Source organism: Apium graveolens, chromosome 2, assembly GCF_009905375.1.
Source record: "Apium graveolens cultivar Ventura chromosome 2, ASM990537v1, whole genome shotgun sequence".
Taxonomy (NCBI): Eukaryota; Viridiplantae; Streptophyta; class Magnoliopsida; order Apiales; family Apiaceae; genus Apium; species Apium graveolens.
Window position 1 is genome coordinate 282,559,611 of NC_133648.1, and position 21,036 is coordinate 282,580,646.

At 36.6% G+C, this 21,036-nt stretch overlaps 1 pseudogene; it reads left to right on the forward strand.

Annotated features, from left to right (window-relative positions):
- LOC141701512 (systemin receptor SR160-like) overlaps positions 1 to 21,036 on the forward strand; it is a 37,957-nt pseudogene that overhangs the window by 14,146 nt on the left and 2,775 nt on the right.

Here is a 21,036-nt window from a genome sequence, read left to right on the forward strand (position 1 = left end):
TTTTCTAAAATTCCTATTTACTATGATAATCAAAGTGTTATTGCTATGACAGGTAATCCAGTTCAACACTCACTGACAAAGCACATCAGCATTAGGTACCACTTCATAAGGGAACATGTGGATGAAGATACAGTGGAATTGCATTTTGTTCCAACAGATCAACAACTAGCAGATATCTTCACAAAACCACAGTGTGAAGCTACTTTTACAAGATTGGTAATGAACTTGGAATGGTTTCAGGTTCTTTCTCTAAATCTGCTTAGTTTATGTTCTGATATATCAGACTTTATGATCAGTATTTATAGATATTACTATCTTTGTGTATTTTGTGATTAATTAGAAATTTTCTGAGTGCTAATTATTTTTGATGTGAATTTCTAAACTCTGATAGTGATATGACTGTTTCTATGACTATTCAATCCAATAAGGATAACTGTGCTAGATGTTGACCTAGTAGTCTTTAATATACTAAAGATCCCATGTATGAAGTAGTTGTTTATATGGAAATCTTTTAACACAAGCAAATTCTGATATTGAGCTTAGTTAAAGTTTAATTTGTGTATCTTGTTACTAAGTCAAAAACTAGAATAGTGCTTCTTATCTATTAAGTCCTGATGTTGGTAAATCTGATGGATGTACTAAGTGTTGATAAGCCTCACTTATCAAAAGAAAAAAAAAAGAAATAAAAAAATCAGGTACTCCTTTAAGATCTAGAGTAAAAATGTGGAAGGGAAAACCCAAGTGCATTGCTGGTATAAAGTTATATGCATTAGAAAAGCAAAATAAAATTTTCTTGGTGACTTTTCACAATCTCTGATTACTGGAGAAATACTCTGATAATAGCATAAATTCTGATAAGCAGTCGTGACTCACTTACACTGAGAAGCCACTGTAAAATGGAATTTCAAAAGATGCATAAAATGAGCACAAAACAACTGAGGTGGACTCATGCATGAACTCATTCTATAGTAGACTTCAGAATAATGACATATTTTGAGCAAAGTTCTTAGTTATGCCTTATTTCTAAGATGTACTGAAGTGAATCAGACTTTAATCTTTATCTGATATTTAGCTTACTGCACACACATACACTCCATATGAATGATGACAATTACTGTGGTGATAAATGTTATTTTAGATGAACAGTTTCAGTGTCAGTTGCATAAATTCTGAGGACAAGTTCTGATGATTAAGTTCTGATGACCATATCAGTACTTGTGTGAAGAATTACAGGAATAAAACATTCACTTTTCGAGTTAAGGAGCCATGTTCTGATGACTGTTAAGTTCTGATATAAGTCTAAGTTCTGATATTAAATCCTGATTCTGTACTTGACTTATTTGTGGTTAAATCTGAAACAGTCATATTTAAAATCAGAATATGTTTGGGTGAGATATAAACAGTCAAAATAATTTGGGTTAGTGGTACTCGTATATACACAGTAATTTTTACTTGTTTCGTGTGCTCATTAACTCATGTTTTAAGCTTCTAATGGCTGTCAGAATTACTCATCGGTCTAGGGAGACGAGGCTTTACTTATTTTCGTTTCACATTCCCTACATCCCCTGGTCTTCCCTTGTCTATATAACTGACCGATAATCCTTCAGTAAAAACCAATTCTTTCTTCTCTCAAACAATGACTCAGTTTGGTTGGTTTTACTGCTATGGCTCAGACAAGGTGACTATCTGGAACAATGTAGTTCCAACTCGTTATCCTATCAACAACATTCCTTCTAATCTCTGGATTCAATTTCTAGAAATCATTAAAAATGATTTGTTGACTGTTCAAAGAGATCTTCATCTTCGTTCTCTTAGTCAGTAGGAGAGAATCATTCATCTTGCTATTCTTTTTATTGAAGATAGGAAGAAGAATTAATTGATATCCTCCTGTTTCTCTTCACTGTCAGCTTTGTCAGTCTTTTAGACTAGGACCAAGGCTGTTGATGTTAGGGATTCTAGACTAGGGCAATCTTGTAATTTTCTGCATGTAATTTAAGTTTCATGAAATGTATTCGTTTGACATATTAATGAAATTTTACTTTATTGCAAGATTTTGCCTCTGAGTCATTTCATATTCTGATTACCCTTTACATTCTGATAATAATCAAGTTGTGCTACTCACGTGGTAGTGTTTATTTGCTTGGTTTATTTTTGGTTATTCTTAAATGGGATTATTTTATCAGAAGAATTGTTTAAATGGGATTACTTGATTAATGGGATTACTTGGTTAGTGGGACGGTTTTTCTCCTTGAAAAACTGCATATGATAAGTAATGATTATTGAATACTTGTGCCCATTAATTATTTTTAACTGCTGCATGCCTGACAGGTGTCCAAAGACCTTTCATATTCGTCTTAACGGTTATCTTTTGCCATGTATAAGTAAAAGAGAGAAAAGATTGTAAAATCTTTTATTCACTTTTATACTCAATCTCTCTCTTTTTACTCTTATACTCTCACTATTTTCTGACGATTTATCATACAGGCATTTTCTCGAACACCTTTCAGACACTCAAATTTTTCACTGATTTCTCAATGGCACCTAAAGATATTATCTTCAATGGAGCAAAGTTTGTTCCTAATAACTATGATGCCATTCTTTCCACGTAAGAAGCTCCGTCAGAACTTCACTTTGTTCAGGACTTCTTAGCTAATAGTGAAATCGGATACGCTTTGACTCAACCATCAAGTTTTTCTGGATCACAAGTGCTGACATTCTGGAGAACAGGGGTTTATGATGATGGTGGTAAGCGTGGATCTCCTAGTATTGTCTTTACAGCAAATGAGGAGGATTATGTTGTTACTCCGACAGTGGTTCACAGGGCTCTCCATTTACCAGAAAATGTTCAATTTAGTGTTGTTGTTGAGGAACCACTGCTTCAAGAAATGATGGCTGATTTGGGCTATGACGAAAGTTTAGCAAAAAAGGGTCAACTCAAATGTGCAAACATGCGCCGAGAATGGAGTTTTTTCTTTGACTGCATCACAAAGGCATTTGGTAACAAATGTACAAATTTTGATGCCATTCCAATCTTGTCTCAACAAATTGGGTATGCTCTTCTCCATCAGTCTCATTTTGATTTTGCTAGAACTGTGCTATGCTTTATTGGTGACAGAATGAAAGAGGATAGGAATATTGTCTATTTCGCTAGATTCTGTCAATTAATTTATAGTCACTGTACAGAAGATGCACCTATCTTAGCCAGTGACCTGTTAGAATCCTTTAAGCTAGCCAAAAGGGCTTTTACTGATTTACTAAATGTTGATAACAAAAAGGCAATTTTGAGACCTCTTAGAATTCCCTTAGTTGTCAAACAAGCCCTGGTAAATGCTGATGCTGCCAAATACTCTGTAATTTATCCTGATGTACCACAACCACAACCACACCCTCAACCACAACCATCAGACCCTACTTCTATCCCTCCTCAAACACAAACATCAGAATATGCTCATTATCCATCTGCACATACTACAGTGCAGCCTTCTTCTGCTAGAGCAACAGCATCAAAATCTAAGAAAGTTTCATAGTAGAAAAGAAGGAGGATCATCTTGAGAGATGAATCAGATGATGAGGCACAGGTTCAACCTACAGAACCTGTTGTTCCTGCTGCTGAGAAAGTCTCTTCTCAGAAAGATACAGAGACTGGGAGTTCTAGGTCCCTTAAAAGGCCTAGAACAATTCATTCTGATGATGCAGCTCCTACAGTCTTTTCAAAAGCAAAAAGATTTAAAACATTAGCAAAAAGGCCTGCAGATTCTGGTAAAGGAATGGAAGCAACAGCTAAGGAAGGGGGTCAGGAATCTCTGATCTCACAAGACCCTGTTCAAGCTCACAATTCTCCATGTGCTGATCCAGACCTTCATGCAACTCATCACTCTCCACTTCATGTGTAATAACCCCCAAAATTTTGAACTTTTTGTAACCCTTGTGAATAGTGTTTTAGCTGAATGAGAAAACTTTTCATGCCACACTATGTAGGGGTTCTGATATGGATATTCTGAGATTTTATTAGTACTTTATATGGGATATAAGTGTATGTAAAGATCGTCAGAATCCAAATCCGAACACTTAGATTTTTCCCGAAAATCCAATAGATACGGAAAGAATTGAGTATAAGATAACAGGATAAAAGGATTTAAATTAAAGGATTATAATAGAGGATCATAAAAAGGAATATAATGTATTGAGAAAGGTTAAGGGAACCTAAGTAATGAGATCCCGGGTATGATCCTTCAAACGATAAATGAAAACGAAAGTTAAGCGAACCGTATAACAGATCAGCGGTCATTAGGCAAACAATTAGGAAGTTAATCAAAGGGATTAGAGAGGATGATGTCACCCAACCAATGAGAAGGGGACAAGGAGGGGAGGATGACATCATGAGGATGACACAAGCATGACATGGGAAGGAAGGAGGTGTGGTTGAATGAGAACCACACAAATTCAAGGGCAACAAGGTAATTGACTAAATCAAACACAAAAACAAGCCAACCAAGCCAAGCAAAATCATTTTCATCAAAATCAAAAAGAACCAAGGCTTGTTCTTGAAGAAGCTCTCGGCTTTTTACTATTCAAAAGAGCAAGAAATTCAAAATCAAAGATCCAAGCTTCCTAAATTGGTGAGTTAATTCCCTAATCATCTTCATGCTTAGTTAGGGCTATATCATGAGTTTAAGCCATAAATTCCTTCTCCATCTTCTTCATTTAATCAAAGAAGAAGACTATGAATAGTGTTTTCAAGTTTTTAACTTGAAGTTTTTCTTGTTTTCCTTGAAGATCCAAGCATTCCTAAGACTTCTCAAAGCTTCTTAAGGCTTCCTAGCTCCTCCCACCACTTCAAGGAAGGTATACCATCTCCAAACCCTAGATTCCTATGTATTATAAGATGATTTTGATTAGTAGGATGATATTGTAGCTTGATGTTGTGATTTAGAGTTTGGGATTTGAAATGGTATTGAATTGGAATGGTAAATGTTGTTGTTTTGATTAAAAGAACTTAAGAATGGTTAAAGTTAAGCTTAGGCATAAGTATGAATGTTATAATTGAATTGGTTGGGGTTGTTATGATGTGATAAGGATGGATGTTGGTTGTATGTTGGATTTGAGGTTGAATTGGGTTGGTTTTGAATGGTTTAAAATTGGGAAATCGCGTAAACATAACCGTCGTAACGTCCGATTTTCTTTAGACTGTTTTTGTGCATAACATTAGGACCCGAGAACCCCCTGCTAGATTATGACCATTGCCATGTTTAGATAGCTCATGTTACGAGCTTCGTTTTGATATGTAGTTCGTTCGATTCCGATGCACAGTTTAGGAGAAACGACCGTTTCAAGTAACGGCATTTCGCGAACGAAACTTTTCCCCTCGCCTTACTTTGAAACATAGGTTAAAGACCAAAAAGGGTTAATTAATGCATGAAACATTTATGGTAAGTGTGTTAGGCAATTGGTAAGACACTCGCGAAGGAATCGCCTTAGAACTCGTAAAGGTTAAATTACAAAAAATGGTGGAGCCGAGGGTACTCGAGTGACTTAAGAAAATCAGTAAGCGCAAAACAAGCGTTAGAGTCGAAGTTAGTTAAAGTATAGAGGTACAAGTGACTTTGGTTTAATTCCAACTTACTTGTTGTTTATAGGTTACCAGACTCGTCCCGAGCCATTCGTAACCCCAATTCGCTCAGGCAAGTTTTCTACCCGTTATACTGTTGTTGTGATGTAAATATATGTATATGCATTATCTTGTGATAAGTGCATGATTGTTATTAGCAAATTTTGCGATATATTGGAGCATGCTGATATGGTATATATGCATGTCTATTTCGTAATCTTGATATATATCTGTTGATTCAATTGATTCAGTTGATAATACATATGCTAGAGGATAGCGGTAATTTGCACATACCCTTAGTATAGGGACCCAAAGGTGAAAATATTTTCTAAAACCGGGAGTCGAGGATCCCGAGTAGGTTTTGTATATATGGTTATAAATATATATATATATATATATACTTATATATATATATGGTCATAGTTTTCAAAACTATTAATCGAATAAGGTTTATTCGATAACTTTAGCTTTATTTTATTATTGAATATTATTTCGAATATTATTCGAAGGCGTATGACTCCTTTTATTTTATTATCTGAATATTATTTGAATATTCATTCGAGGGCTTATGACTCAGTTTATATTATTTAATGAATATTATTTGAATATTCATTTGAGGATCTATGACTCCGATTATTTGCTGAGATATATTCTTTATTTTATTACAGAATAAGGTGTCGATAATCAAACTTATTTTTGATTATTCAAATAAAGATAGTACTTTCATATAAGTATATCTTTGGTTATTTAATACTCATTTCAAGTATAAGTTTTAATACTTCTACTTCAATTATTTTATAAAGATTATTCTTTATGGGAATATTATTGAAATAATAATATTCAGACATTTTCTAAATATTCTGGGGACTGATTTACTTCATTAAATCAGCTTCACTCCAAACATTCTTAAAAATGTTTTGCGAGTCTTCAAAATGATTTTTAAAAGTTAGAGCGGATCCCAAAACTCATTTTTTAAGATCCTCCTTTCGAAGGGGATTTAAATACTCGCTCAAAACCTGAGGGATCCGGCTCTGTGGTGTGTTTTATATTCGCAACGAGGTTGCTGTTTTGATAAATGAATTGATTACTTACCCAACACTCGGGAAGTAAAATTCTTGGAACAAGTTAATCCATTAACAGGCATCGCCTGGGAAATATCGGTGAGTTCTCCTTTCCAAATAGATACGACTTCTTGGTGGAGCCGTATCAACAAGTTTCTACTTGGGGAAAGTGGGGACGAGCTTTACGTTTCAGAGTCATGGATTTCATCTGAACTAGGAGTGGCATAAGTGGCCGAGTAGCGCCGGCCCAGCCTTATTATATTGGCCCAAATGGCCTGGAAGTTCCGCTAAGGCGGTCCATTCCTTAGGAGTTCAGTGTTCGGTTGACAAGTAAATCCGACAGGTTCTCCTCTACATGTAGAAAATGGTGGGGTTGTACTACTACGACTGATCATCGTAAGTGGTCTTCCTGGTGCGGCAAACTCCCGTAATGAGTTCATCATCCAACTGGATAATTTCTGCAACACTAACCAGAGCACTTCGATAGAAAGGCTACGGTTGGGCGATTGTTGAGTGTTGGCAGGGTCAAGTTTTCAAAATGATGTTTACATCAAATGAAGTATCTCGTAACTTCATTTTATTTTGATAATATTTTAAAGATTTAATCTATTCCAATCTTGTCTTATAGTCTCATCTATGTGATGAACTTTTGAAGCTAATTATAACTTGAACGGTGGTAGTTCAAGTAGTATTTGGGAAAGATATAAGTATATTGGGGTATCTTGTAACTTCATCTTTTAAACTTATATCTATTTAATAATTGTCTTATGAATGACAAAGATTTCCAGAAAAACGTTGAGACAAGGTTAGATATATGAGATCACCTTGCAACGATATTTTTTTTATATACAGTTTTACACTGGGACTTTGTGTATATTATGCATGGAAGAGGACTTCCAATATTTTGAAAAGTATATATGTATATATATATACTGAATATTTTGCGACTTCATCGCATTAAGATATCAACTTGGTTCATTTCTTTTGACCAAGACTTTCATGAGTACTAAGAGAAGGCTCATATACTATTAATCATTATACATATTATTTTGGTGGGCTTGCTGCTCACCCTTGCTTTCTTCTTTCATCACACAACAACAGATAGAAAGGATGAACAGGACCAAGCTCCCGATTCGCAAGCGATTAGGAGACGTTCCGCAGTTTTCTAGAAGCATTGATGCCGCCGTAGTTGAGGTAGGAGCTACCAATAGGCTAGGCTTTCAACTTCTAATGTACCAGATTATGTATATTTATGAATTGTAATAATGGCAAAGAAATGTAAATTTATTCAAAAAACCTTTTAAGGTGTATTGGCAGATAATTGTGGAATAAAATGACTTGTGGTTATTTTTGGATGTTCATCTCTGAGACTATAACGTGTGGTGTGTGTGTTTATTGTGGGGTCACAGTACAGAGTAGTTGAGTAATTGTTAAGATTGGGTGTTATTAAGGGAAATGGAACTCGTGACAACCCGGATCCCCGACCCCGGATTTGGGGGTGTTACAGAAATGGTATCAGAGCTAAGCGTTATAAACCTCAGAGATGATGTGACATTAAGATAATAAGTTCACTAAGATAATAAGAACTCTTGCCAAGTTCATAGTCGGGCTACCTGACGTAGCACTGACAGTTAAAAAAACCCTTACGGGAACCCTTATAAGTATCGTGATAGTAATATAGTTTGTTCTTCTATAGGGTAGCGGGGCACCAAACCTTGAGGTTCAGGAGCATCAGCATGAGGATGTTTTATTACAAGTTGGAGATCAAATTGTGAATCCGATGGAGTACCCTAATAAGGGACCGGATGAGGTTCAGATAGAGAATGTTGCGGTTGAGGATGCTATTTCGGGAAGGATTGTGGCTAAGGAGGATCTCATGGAGGATCCTGATGAGAATGAAGAAAGGACCGTTGAGGAACAGATGACCGTAGTCAGGGCGACTACCAGAGCAAGAATGGCCACGAGGGTGGCACTAGAGGATGAAGAGTTACCAAGGGCCCAAAGGTTAATGAGGGCAGAAGGAGTGGGGCCTTCCATGACCCCAATTATACCAGTATCAGACCCTCTTCCAGAGGCTCCTGTAGACACCCATGAGGTTCCACCAATTCCTGTTCCCTCCCCTGTACAGAGCCCAGCACATACTGAGGAAATCCCACCTTTATCCCCTGAACCATTGTCACCTGATACCGTGCTTGGTTATCCATTTGGATCTCCTGGGTCTGCACCACCTGCACCCCATGGACTGCTAGATGCTACCACACAGGCTTCTCTCATCGCTGATTATCATATGACTTTGGGTGGCCTGTCAGAGGCCCGGAATGTTAGGAGTGATCTGTTGGATCGACTTACTGCACCAAGGATTGAGGGTGGGATACTTCCGGCAGGATTAGCGTATAGCATGGAAAGGATTGAGGCTACCACCCGTGTTACAGCTAGAGGCCATCTTGAGGGTCAGGTTGATCCAGCTCTACTTGCGACTATCTTAGACCTCATCACCTCTGTGATGGAGCAGGTTAGGGATGTCGTGCGTGCTCGCATCTCTTAATCCATGGTAGTGTGCAGAGCCAGAGCAATCAAGCAAGGGTTTTATGTAGCACCGCTTTTGGAGGATTAGCCTAAGTTATGAATGATTAGTTTTAATGACGAGATGACTATCTATGGTAGTACTTTTGGGATAGGAGCGATAAGTTCATATGATGTAATCCTCTTTAATATGTTCAGTTGTTGTACCCTCGAACAAATGGTTATGTATATATTCGTTAATTTCAGTTCAGATCAGTTTGTTTGTGATAAATCATATTGTTAATTGCTCTATTAACACTTAAGAGAGTGTCATGAAGTTTATCGAACTTAAGAATTCATAATTTGCAATCGTGCAAGGACTAAACGAGGGGAAGACTTAAGCAAAGTAAGTAAGACAAATATCCGGAGATTCTCAAAATTTTCCAAGTAATATGCCCCCACAAGGAATAAGATGAAGGGCAAACCTTGAACGTGATAATCAGGGAGGTCGCAATTAAGATATAAAGAACCCGGAATATAATAAAGTGGAAAATGAAGATTTTAAATTAAAAGATGACTCCAATTATGGGGAGTAGGAAGAGATATTTAGACTAAGAAAGCAAAAGTCGAGCGAGATAAGGAGACCCGAGACGGTACTCCTATACGGAAATTCATGAACCTGTCTAAACAGAACTTATATTTTATTCCCAACCACCACCTTGAGGAAACAATGTGGTGTGAAATTCTTTCATGACCTTTAAATCGCTAAGCTCTCAGAGTTCCAAGGAACAGGCTGACCCATCCGAGACAAGAGCCTGGCTAAAGGAAATATAGGAATCATTTGAGATTCAAAATGATTGATGAACCACAAAAGACCGTTTTTGTCACTTACCCTCCTAAGAGAGAGACCACCCGCTGGTGAAAGACCAAGAAAGGCACGGAGCCAGAGGTTAGAATAAACTGATTTAAGTTCATTCAATTGTTTTCGGGAAAGTAATTCCCAAAGATAAGGAGATAGTGTAAAAGCTTTAGAGCCAGAACAAAGGCAGACGAGTATGATGAATTATGAATCTAAGATGTAAAAGTTGTCAAGATTCGTTCTGAGGACACGAATCCAGAATGACGGGATGGTTGAAATCAATGCTTATGTAGTGTTGGTTCATGTAATGGTTGTAATGGAAACGAAAATAAAAAGAAACTGAAGTGGAAAGGAATATAAAGGTGATAGAGTTGGAGGAATGATAAGGAAGATGGGTATGAGGAAACCCTAAAGACTCGTAGCAATAGAAATAGAAAAGTATGTAATCGTCAGGATGAGGGTGATTTACCATGAGTTAAAATTGATGGTTGAAGGCATAAGAGATACATATATTTTATCCCCTTTAAGTTGGGAGGATTCAAGGAAACCTTTAGATAGTTCGAAGGATAAATAATAAGACGCGGATAGACTAAGGAGACAAGAAAGTAAGAAAGTAGGAAAATTGGATGAAGGAAGTGACCTTCAATAATGTGAAATGTAAGACCGGTGGCTCGATACTCAGAAAGGGAGACGCCAGGTATGAAAGATATCCCAACATTGAGGTAACTGTTGAGATAAACAACAAAAGTAAATAAGGAATTATTAAGAAGAAGTTCACGTTGAACATGACCAATATCTTCCAGAACATCCATGTTATCATTACCAAATCAGGAAAGAAAAGCGGATGACCATTGTTATCTTTTGGAAGCCATATGGATTGACCCCAATTTGAATAAGGATGCTATTATAAGTTAGGCATAGACTATCGAGGTGGAAATGATGAATAAAATAATCTATCAAGGATATATGACTTGGTTTATCCATGGATGGATGCATGTACCTTTTCAAAGGTGGAATTAAGGATAGAACATCGGTAACTTAAAATGAATCCTAGGGGAATGCATAAAGGTTGGCATTTCACCCTTAATAGGGATAGTGTGAGTTTTGACAATATGAATTGGAAAGGATTAAGGTAATAACAACCTTTAAGAATCAGTGGAGAAATTTTTCAGAAGTATATAGACAATGGTTCTAGTAATAGTAAATGGTATTTTAATATGCCCTGTATCTAGAGAATACAGGAGGAACGATTGAAGGATAACCTTAGAGGTTTTACAAGGAGAAAGGTAATATTCAAAATTTTCAAGAATAGAAATGTTGATAAAGGAAATATGACGTACTTATAATGTTGCCAAGTGGGGCACGTGTTAAACCACGAGAAAGTATGGATCGAACCAGTAATGGTCGAAATTATTCAGGGCAATTAGGACTTAAGATAAAAGATGTTCTAATTATGATTGAGAGTCAGTCATGACAGTGATTAACCTCTAAAGACTGAGGCAATAACTTATGGAAAAATGGTGATTTTTTTTTACTCATCAGATTTTAAGGAAAGCATTTTCACATAAGCTGTGATTGAAATAAGGTAGAAAATTTATTTGGAGGTGGTTAAAGTGACATTGACTGTAAGGAAATTTTACTATCAGGAAAGGCCAAAGAGGTGGCCGACACTTTAAAGGTAAGAGGATAATTATAGGCGCTTGTGCCAAAAGAATACAGTGATGATGGTTAAAACTGTGAAGGTTGTATTATGGTTTGGAAGATTGACATTCCTTCTGATGACTGTGCAATACCCAACCGTAATAGTAGTTGGTAAAGGTTTAATTCGTGTAATCGCCATGAACGGGCTATCTATCTTAGAAGGTCCTATCTTGAGATAAGCCAGGACCATGTTTCAAAAAGGACTAGACGAACCTTTGAGTAAGTCTTCTATTTAAGGCATATGATTTAGAATGGTATTAACCTGCTATCGTTGTTTTGATTGAAACTCTTCTGCAATTTTATCTGCTTCATGTCATGTATGTATGTCAGGATCAGGAGTGTTCTTCATGAATCAGAAATGGTGATTATGTTACCGCCCTAGAAGGATTTGATACGACATGTATGGACTCCGTATGGTTAGCTATTAAGACTTCATGGAAAATGAATGACGACAGTAGGTCAGTAGTGGACCATAGTAATGTAGCAATGATTCTGCGAGTAATGAGCTGGTTACAACCGTGAGAGTTGTATTGGAATGGATGTTGAGATTGAATACCACTAATCGGGTAGTGGTAGTGTATAAGTTATCATTGATAGACTAATTAAGTAGAGTATCTACCTATTGAATATTTATTCTTTCTTATCAATAGAGAGCCGTATTATTATATGAGGAAGGTTGCGATGCAAGCATAGAATTCTAGTAACGATGATGTCTAGAATGAGATCCCAGGTTCGATTTTCGACATCGAGGGAGTTTCAAAGGTAATTGTGTATAAGCTAGAGGAAGTGCATGGGTCCATAGAATGATGGACGGAATAGCAAATATTTAAGCATGTGAAATGCGATGCGATAATACTCGATGTTGATATAAATACATATATGTTTTGTTCTCCTATGACAAACCTCTATAGTTCAGAGGTAGATTCCAAGCCAGATATTTTATGGCAATATTTTTACATATATATACAATTCTCTTCAGTTCGCTCTTTTCTCTTCTTTTCATTTCATGTAAGCTGAGAAGAACAACCCTTCCAGAAGGGGAGGTATTGCCGAATGACTATCTATCTTTGTGATAGAAGCCTAGTAGGATACCACATGTTGTTTAATTGCTTGTCAAGTACTAAAGGCTGGCCACCTTCTGTACTAACTATGCGATATAACAAGTGTTCATGATCATAGTGATCTCTCAACAAATTCCTTTACTTCTATTTGATTGATCAAATTTTGGAAAATAGAAACAACTGAAAAAGGAGTAATAAAGTGGTGGTAGTATGCGGAATGGGAACACATTCGTGATACTAAGGTTGACGTGGTTATTAAAAGGTTATAGAACACTAATGAGCAAAAGTATAACCAGTATAATATTAGGAACGGAAGGTGATAGCAATTACGAACTGGAAAAGAATGGGTATTGAGAAGCAAAAGCTCTAATGCTAAAAGCTATAATGAGAGTCTGTGCAATAGACTTGAAAGAATTTGGAATGATCACTTAACGCGGATTAAGTTATATCACGACAATAGATCATATGTCAGTATTGAGATATCGCCTTATGAGATCCTAGAGGGAAGACAATGTTGATCTCCCTTATGTTAGGATGAAGTTGTAGAGCGCAAGATGCTCGGACCCGCAGTAGTCCAAAGGACCAAGGACATGATAAATCTAATCAGAGGATGGCTGGTAGTAGCCCAAGATGGGAACACGAAGTATGTTGATTTAACACGAAAGGACAAGGAATGGGAAATAGGGGACCTAGTAATGTTATAGGTATCCCTTGGAAAAAAAAAGATTGATGAGGTTCGGAAAGAAAGGAAAGCTAAGTCCACGAATTGTTGGACCCTGGGATATACTAAGACGTATTGGGAAGTTAGCATATGAGTTAGCCCTAACCCCGAACATGTAGCAAGTTCATAGCGTGTTCCACGTATCAATGTTAAGGAAGTATAATTTGGATGCCAGATAAATAGGGGCGTATGAGCGCATAGACATGCAACCAGACGTAACCTATATGGAGCAACCAGGAAGGGTTATAGAGTGAAAAGGAACAAGTACTTAGGAAAAGGGTTATCAAACTAGGCGGAGTTTGGTGGTAGGACCGCAATGTGGGAAAATTTACTCGAGAGTTAGAGAGTGCAATGCTAAGAGAGTATCCCTATTTATTTTCAATTTGATTCCGGGACGGAATCCTTTTAAGGAGGGGAGACTGTAATAACCCCCAAAATTTTGAACTTTTTGTAACCCTTGTGAATAGTGTTTTAGCTGAATGAGAAAACTTTTCATGCCACACTATGTAGGGGTTCTGATATGGATATTCTGAGATTTTATTAGTACTTTATATGGGATATAAGTGTATGTAAAGATCGTCAGAATCCAAATCCGAACACTTAGATTTTTCCCGAAAATCCAATAGATACGGAAAGAATTGAGTATAAGATAACAGGATAAAAGGATTTAAATTAAAGGATTATAATAGAGGATCATAAAAAGGAATATAATGTATTGAGAAAGGTTAAGGGAACCTAAGTAATGAGATCCCGGGTATGATCCTTCAAACGATAAATGAAAACGAAAGTTAAGCGAACCGTATAACAGATCAGCGGTCATTAGGCAAACAATTAGGAAGTTAATCAAAGGGATTAGAGAGGATGATGTCACCCAACCAATGAGAAGGGGACAAGGAGGGGAGGATGACATCATGAGGATGACACAAGCATGACATGGGAAGGAAGGAGGTGTGGTTGAATGAGAACCACACAAATTCAAGGGCAACAAGGTAATTGACTAAATCAAACACAAAAACAAGCCAACCAAGCCAAGCAAAATCATTTTCATCAAAATCAAAAAGAACCAAGGCTTGTTCTTGAAGAAGCTCTCGGCTTTTTACTATTCAAAAGAGCAAGAAATTCAAAATCAAAGATCCAAGCTTCCTAAATTGGTGAGTTAATTCCCTAATCATCTTCATGCTTAGTTAGGGCTATATCATGAGTTTAAGCCATCAATTCCTTCTCCATCTTCTTCATTTAATCAAAGAAGAAGACTATGAATAGTGTTTTCAAGTTTTTAACTTGAAGTTTTTCTTGTTTTCCTTGAAGATCCAAGCATTCCTAAGACTTCTCAAAGCTTCTTAAGGCTTCCTAGCTCCTCCCACCACTTCAAGGAAGGTATACCATCTCCAAACCCTAGATTCCTATGTATTATAAGATGATTTTGATTAGTAGGATGATATTGTAGCTTGATGTTGTGATTTAGAGTTTGGGATTTGAAATGGTATTGAATTGGAATGGTAAATGTTGTTGTTTTGATTAAAAGAACTTAAGAATGGTTAAAGTTAAGCTTAGGCATAAGTATGAATGTTAAAATTGAATTGGTTGGGGTTTTTATGATGTGATAAGGATGCATGTTGGTTGTATGTTGGATTTGAGGTTGAATTGGGTTGGTTTTGAATGGTTTAAAATTGGGAAATCGCGTAAACATAGCCGTCGTAACGTCCGATTTTCTTTAGACTGTTTTTGTGCATAACATTAGGACCCGAGAACCCCCTGATAGATTATGACCATTGCCATGTTTAGATAGCTCATGTTACGAGCTTCGTTTTGATATGTAGTTCGTTCGATTCCGATGCACGGTTTAGGAGAAACGACCGTTTCAAGTAACGGCGTTTCGCGAACGAAACTTTTCCCCTCGCCTTACTTTGAAACATAGGTTAAAGACCAAAAAGGGTTAATTAATGCATGAAACATTTATGGTAAGTGTGTTAGGCAATTGGTAAGACACTCGTGAAGGAATCGCCTTAGAACCCGTAAAGGTTAAATTACAAAAAATGGTGGAGCCGAGGGTACTCGAGTGACTTAAGAAAATCAGTAAGCGCAAAACAAGCGTTAGAGTCGAAGTTAGTTAAAGTATAGAGGTACAAGTGACTTTGGTTTAATTCCAACTTACTTGTTGTTTATAGGTTACCAGACTCGTCCCGAGCCATTCGTAACCCCAAGTCGCTCAGGCAAGTTTTCTACCCGTTATACTGTTGTTGTGATGTAAATATATGTATATGCATTATCTTGTGATAAGTGCATGATTGTTATTAGCAAATTTTGCGATATATTGGAGCATGCTGATATGGTATATATGCATGTCTGTTTCGTAATCTTGATATATATCTGTTGATTCAATTGATTCAGTTGATAATACCTATGCTAGAGGATAGCGGTAATTTGCACATACCCTTAGTATAGGGACCCAAAGGTGAACATATTTTCTAAAACCGGGAGTCGAGGATCCCGAGTAGGTTTTGTATATATGGATATAAATATATATATATATACTTATATATATATATGGTCATAGTTTTCAAAACTATTAATCGAATAAGGTTTATTCGATAACTTTAGCTTTATTTTATTATTGAATATTATTTCGAATATTATTCGAAGGCGTATGACTCCTTTTATTTTATTATCTGAATATTATTTGAATATTCATTCGAGGGCTTATGACTCAGTTTATATTATTTAATGAATATTATTTGAATATTCATTTGAGGATCTATGACTCCGATTATTTGCTGAGATATATTCTTTATTTTATTACAGAATAAGGTGTCGATAATCAAACTTATTTTTGATTATTCAAATAAAGGTAGTACTTTCATATAAGTATATCTTTGGTTATTTAATACTCATTTCAAGTATAAGTTTTAATACTTCTACTTCAATTATTTTATAAAGATTATTCTTTATGGGAATATTATTGAAATAATAATATTCAGACATTTTCTAAATATTCTGGGGACTGATTTACTTCATTAAATCAGCTTCACTCCAAACATTCTTAAAAATGTTTTGCGAGTCTTCAAAATGATTTTTAAAAGTTAGAGCGGATCCCAAAACTCATTTTTTAAGATCCTCCTTTCGAAAGGGATTTAAATACTCGCTCAAAACCTGAGGGATCCGGCTCTGTGGTGTGTTTTATATTCGCAACGAGGTTGCTGTTTTGATAAATGAATTGATTACTTACCCAACACTCGGGAAGTAAAATTCTTGGAACAAGTTAATCCATTAACAGGCATCGCCTGGGAAATATCGGTGAGTTCTCCTTTCCAAATAGATACGACTTCTTGGTGGAGCCGTATCAACAAGTTTCTACTTGGGGAAAGTGGGGACGAGCTTTACGTTTCAGAGTCATGGATTTCATCTGAACTAGGAGTGGCGTAAGTGGCCGAGTAGCGCCGGCCCAGCCTTATTATATTGGCCCAAATGGCCTGGAAGTTCCGCTAAGGCGGTCCATTCCTTAGGAGTTCAGTGTTCGGTTGACAAGTAAATCCGACAGGTTCTCCTCTACATGTAGAAAATGGTGGGGTTGTACTACTACGACTGATCATCGTAAGTGGTCTTCCTGGTGCGGCAAACTCCCATAATGAGTTCATCATCCAACTGGATAATTTCTGCAACACTAACCAGAGCACTTCGATAGAAAGGCTACGGTTGGGCGATTGTTGAGTGTTGGCAGGGTCAAGTTTTCAAAATGATGTTTACATCAAATGAAGTATCTCGTAACTTCATTTTATTTTGATAATATTTTAAATATTTAATCTATTCCAATCTTGTCTTATAGTCTCATCTATGTGATGAACTTTTGAAGCTAATTATAACTTGAACGGTGGTAGTTCAAGTAGTATTTGGGAAAGATATAAGTATATTGGGGTATCTTGTAACTTCATCTTTTAAACTTATATCTAATTAATAATTGTCTTATGAATGACAAAGATTTTCAGAAAAACGTTGAGACAAGGTTAGATATATGAGATCACCTTGCAACGATATTTTTTTTTATATACAGTTATACACTGGGACTTTGTGTATATTATGCATGGAAGAGGACTTCCAATATTTTGAAAAGTATATATGTATATATATATATACTGAATATTTTGCGACTTCATCGCATTAAGATATCAACTTGGTTCATTTCTTTTGACCAAGACTTTCATGAGTACTAAGAGAAGGCTCATATACTATTAATCATTATACATATTATTTTGGTGGGCTTGCTGCTCACCCTTGCTTTCTTCTTTCATCACACAACAATAGATAGAAAGGATGAACAGGACCAAGCTCCCGATTCGCAAGCGATTAGGAGACGTTCCGCAGTTTTCTAGAAGCATTGATGCCGCCGTAGTTGAGGTAGGAGCTACCAATAGGCTAGGCTTTCAACTTCTAATGTACCAGATTATGTATATTTATGAATTGTAATAATGGTAAAGAAATGTAAATTTATTCAGAAAACCTTTTAAGGTGTATTGGCAGATAATTGTGGAATAAAATGACTTGTGGTTATTTTTGGATGTTCATCTCTGAGACTATAACGTGTGGTGTGTGTGTTTATTGTGGGGTCACAGTACAGAGTAGTTGAGTAATTGTTAAGATTGGGTGTTAAAAAGGGAAATGGAACTCGTGACAACCCGGATCCCCGACCCCGGATTTGGGGGTGTTACATCATGAGCCAGAAACAACTCATATTCCCACACCTCCAGTATCTCCAGTACATGCTGATAACCAGGGGCTAAGTGATGAAATTGACATCCATAACTTGGAAGTGCCTCAGGTTTTGCATCTGGAAGCTCCACCAACTACACAACTTTCTCAGCACACTCCTCCAGCCACTTCAGTGCTAAATTCTGATGATCATGGAGATGGATCTCCAATTGCTTCTCATATAGTCATTTTATCAGAAGATGATGATAGTGAAGATTCTGCCACTTCTGTTGCACTGCCTGATGCAAACTCTGATGAAGCTGATGTTAATGTAGATGCTGATGCAAATGGTCCTTCTGGACATGCTCCTCTACCACCAGCTGCTAAGGTTGTTTTTATCGAGAAGTTTGTAGAAAGGGCTCCTCCAGTTCCTTGGAGTGAGACTCAAAGAGGGCAAGATTGGATCAAAGACTGGAATAATGTTGAATTTGTCCCTAATGCAGCTGTTCTTTCTGAACATCTAACAAAGGCTGGTGAGATGTTTGCCAATGATTATTTCAAGACACATCTTAGAGTTACAACACTGAGTACAAGGCACCTTCAAGGTCAACACTCAGCAACTCACGACCAGCTAGACAAAATTCGAAATAAATTGCAAGAGGATGCGGAGAAGATTAAAGTAGAGAAGCAGAAGTTTTTCAAGCCTAACTTTGACCGTTTAGCAAATATTGAAAAGTCTCAAGAAAAGAAGCAAGCTCAAATTTCTGATCTTTTACAAAATCAAGCTGCTCAACAAGTTCAGCTTAATGAACTTCAAAATTTTGTGGAATTGCTTGTCTCCCTGCTTCTTCCTGATGATGCCAAAAAGGGGGAGAAAGTAATTAAGTCCAAATGCAAGTCTACTAAATCACAGAAAGAAAAAGATGATGAAAATGAAGATCAGGGAAACTCTGAAAAGGGTGGAGGTCAAAGAAAAAGCAAAGGCTCTTCATTACAGAAAGACAGAACTACAAGTCAAAGGCTAAGTTCTGATGCTGGAAAGAAATCAAGCTCAGGTAAACAAGTTCTAGTCAATCCTGAAGATCTTGATGAAGAGATATCAAAGAAGCTGCTTCTTAAAGAAAATCCAGGGATGGATCTTGAAATACTGGAAGAAGAAGAAGCTAGACTGAAAGCTGCAATTGATAAGTCACAATCTAAGTCTAAAGCTTCTGCAACAGCAAAGAGACCTCCACAGGCTAAAGGCATTGTGATTAAAGAAAGAACAAGTGATGAGGCATCTAAAGCCAAATCAAAAGTGGAGTATGATCCAAAGTTTAAGGGCAGAGGTAAAGTTGATGAACCTGTAAGTGTTTACATGCCAACTATGGATGAACAAATAGATGCTGATGAAGATACTGCTATGATTTTGAAGAAAAAGAATGATTCTCAAACAACCTCTAACAGAGCTCAAGTTGTTCAAAGTCAGGAGTTAGTAAATTCAGATGCTACAAGGAAGCAAGCAACCTCTGACATTGCTCATGTTAAACCTTCAACTACTCTACCAGGATTCACCCAAGCTAAATAATCTGCTCAAACTCTGAAGAGTACATCAAGAGGTTTTCAGAGTAGATTGCTTCTAGGAAAGGAGGCAAGAGATAAAACTGGTTTGGGAAATGCTGATGAAAGAAGAGTAAGCAACACAACTCTAGATCCTACATCTCTGTCTGAACCAGGAATAGGCACAACTCCTGAAAAATTGGATCAATTGGAGTCTGTACAGATGGTTTACCACTCTGCACTGAAAGAACAGGTTATGTTATATTTCATGACAGATGGGAGGGTATTCCAGATTAGGCAGGATGCTTTTAACTTGAAGTACTATGAAGAATTGGAACATGTGCTATATTTGCTTCAAGTAAAGAGCAAGTCTACAGATGATGCTACCAAATTCTTAAGGTCTAATATTGAGAGACAGAAGAAACTTTACAGGATAAAGTCTGACAGCTTATACTATCCTAAGTACAGAGCTCATGATGGAAAAATTGTTAAAATGAAGCCTAACACTGCAAAGATTGTTACTACCTTTCTGGGTTATAGGGCTGTTGAATTCAACATAGAATCAGATAAAGCCTATTATATCATACTTAATGAGGATATAAGAAAGGCAAAGATCAATGATCTCAGAGCTGCTATCTTTCAGATAAGTGAAGATACAGTTGAGCTAAAAGAAGCCAAAAGGAGGATGTTGAATGAACTTGCATATTCTGAGAGATGTCTTTTGAAGAATTATCTCAGGACAACTCCTGATATTAAAGAGATCACATAATGAAGCCAAGTCAGGGACTGCAACTGCTAAATTCTGAAGAACATACAGGCTAAAGCTGATATCAGACTTTAAGGATGGTAAAAGCTACAAGTACTGTAAGTTGTAGTTTCTTAGTCAAATTCTCATGTGCATTTGTACTTAATGTTTTTGACATCATCAAATATATATTGAACTTGTATATTATGCTAATTTACAAGTTGGGGGAGATTGTTAGATATATATAAGATGTCATGTCTAATGTGCTTCATGTTTAGTTTTCAGATCTTAACAAACAGGAAATATCAGTACTTACTGAAATCAGCACTTACCGGAAGTCAGAACTTAAGGATATCAGTACTTAAATTATCAGGAGATAATTATCAGAAGATGAATATCAGAACTTAAGTGCGGGAGGACGAACAGTTAAGGAAAGGCTGATTGAAAGGAAAGAAGATCAAGACTAAATAAAGAAGAGATATGCATGGAGAAGATTTCTATGGAAAACAGAAGACTTGGAAAAGAAGATATCTAATTGATATATTTTAGGATACAG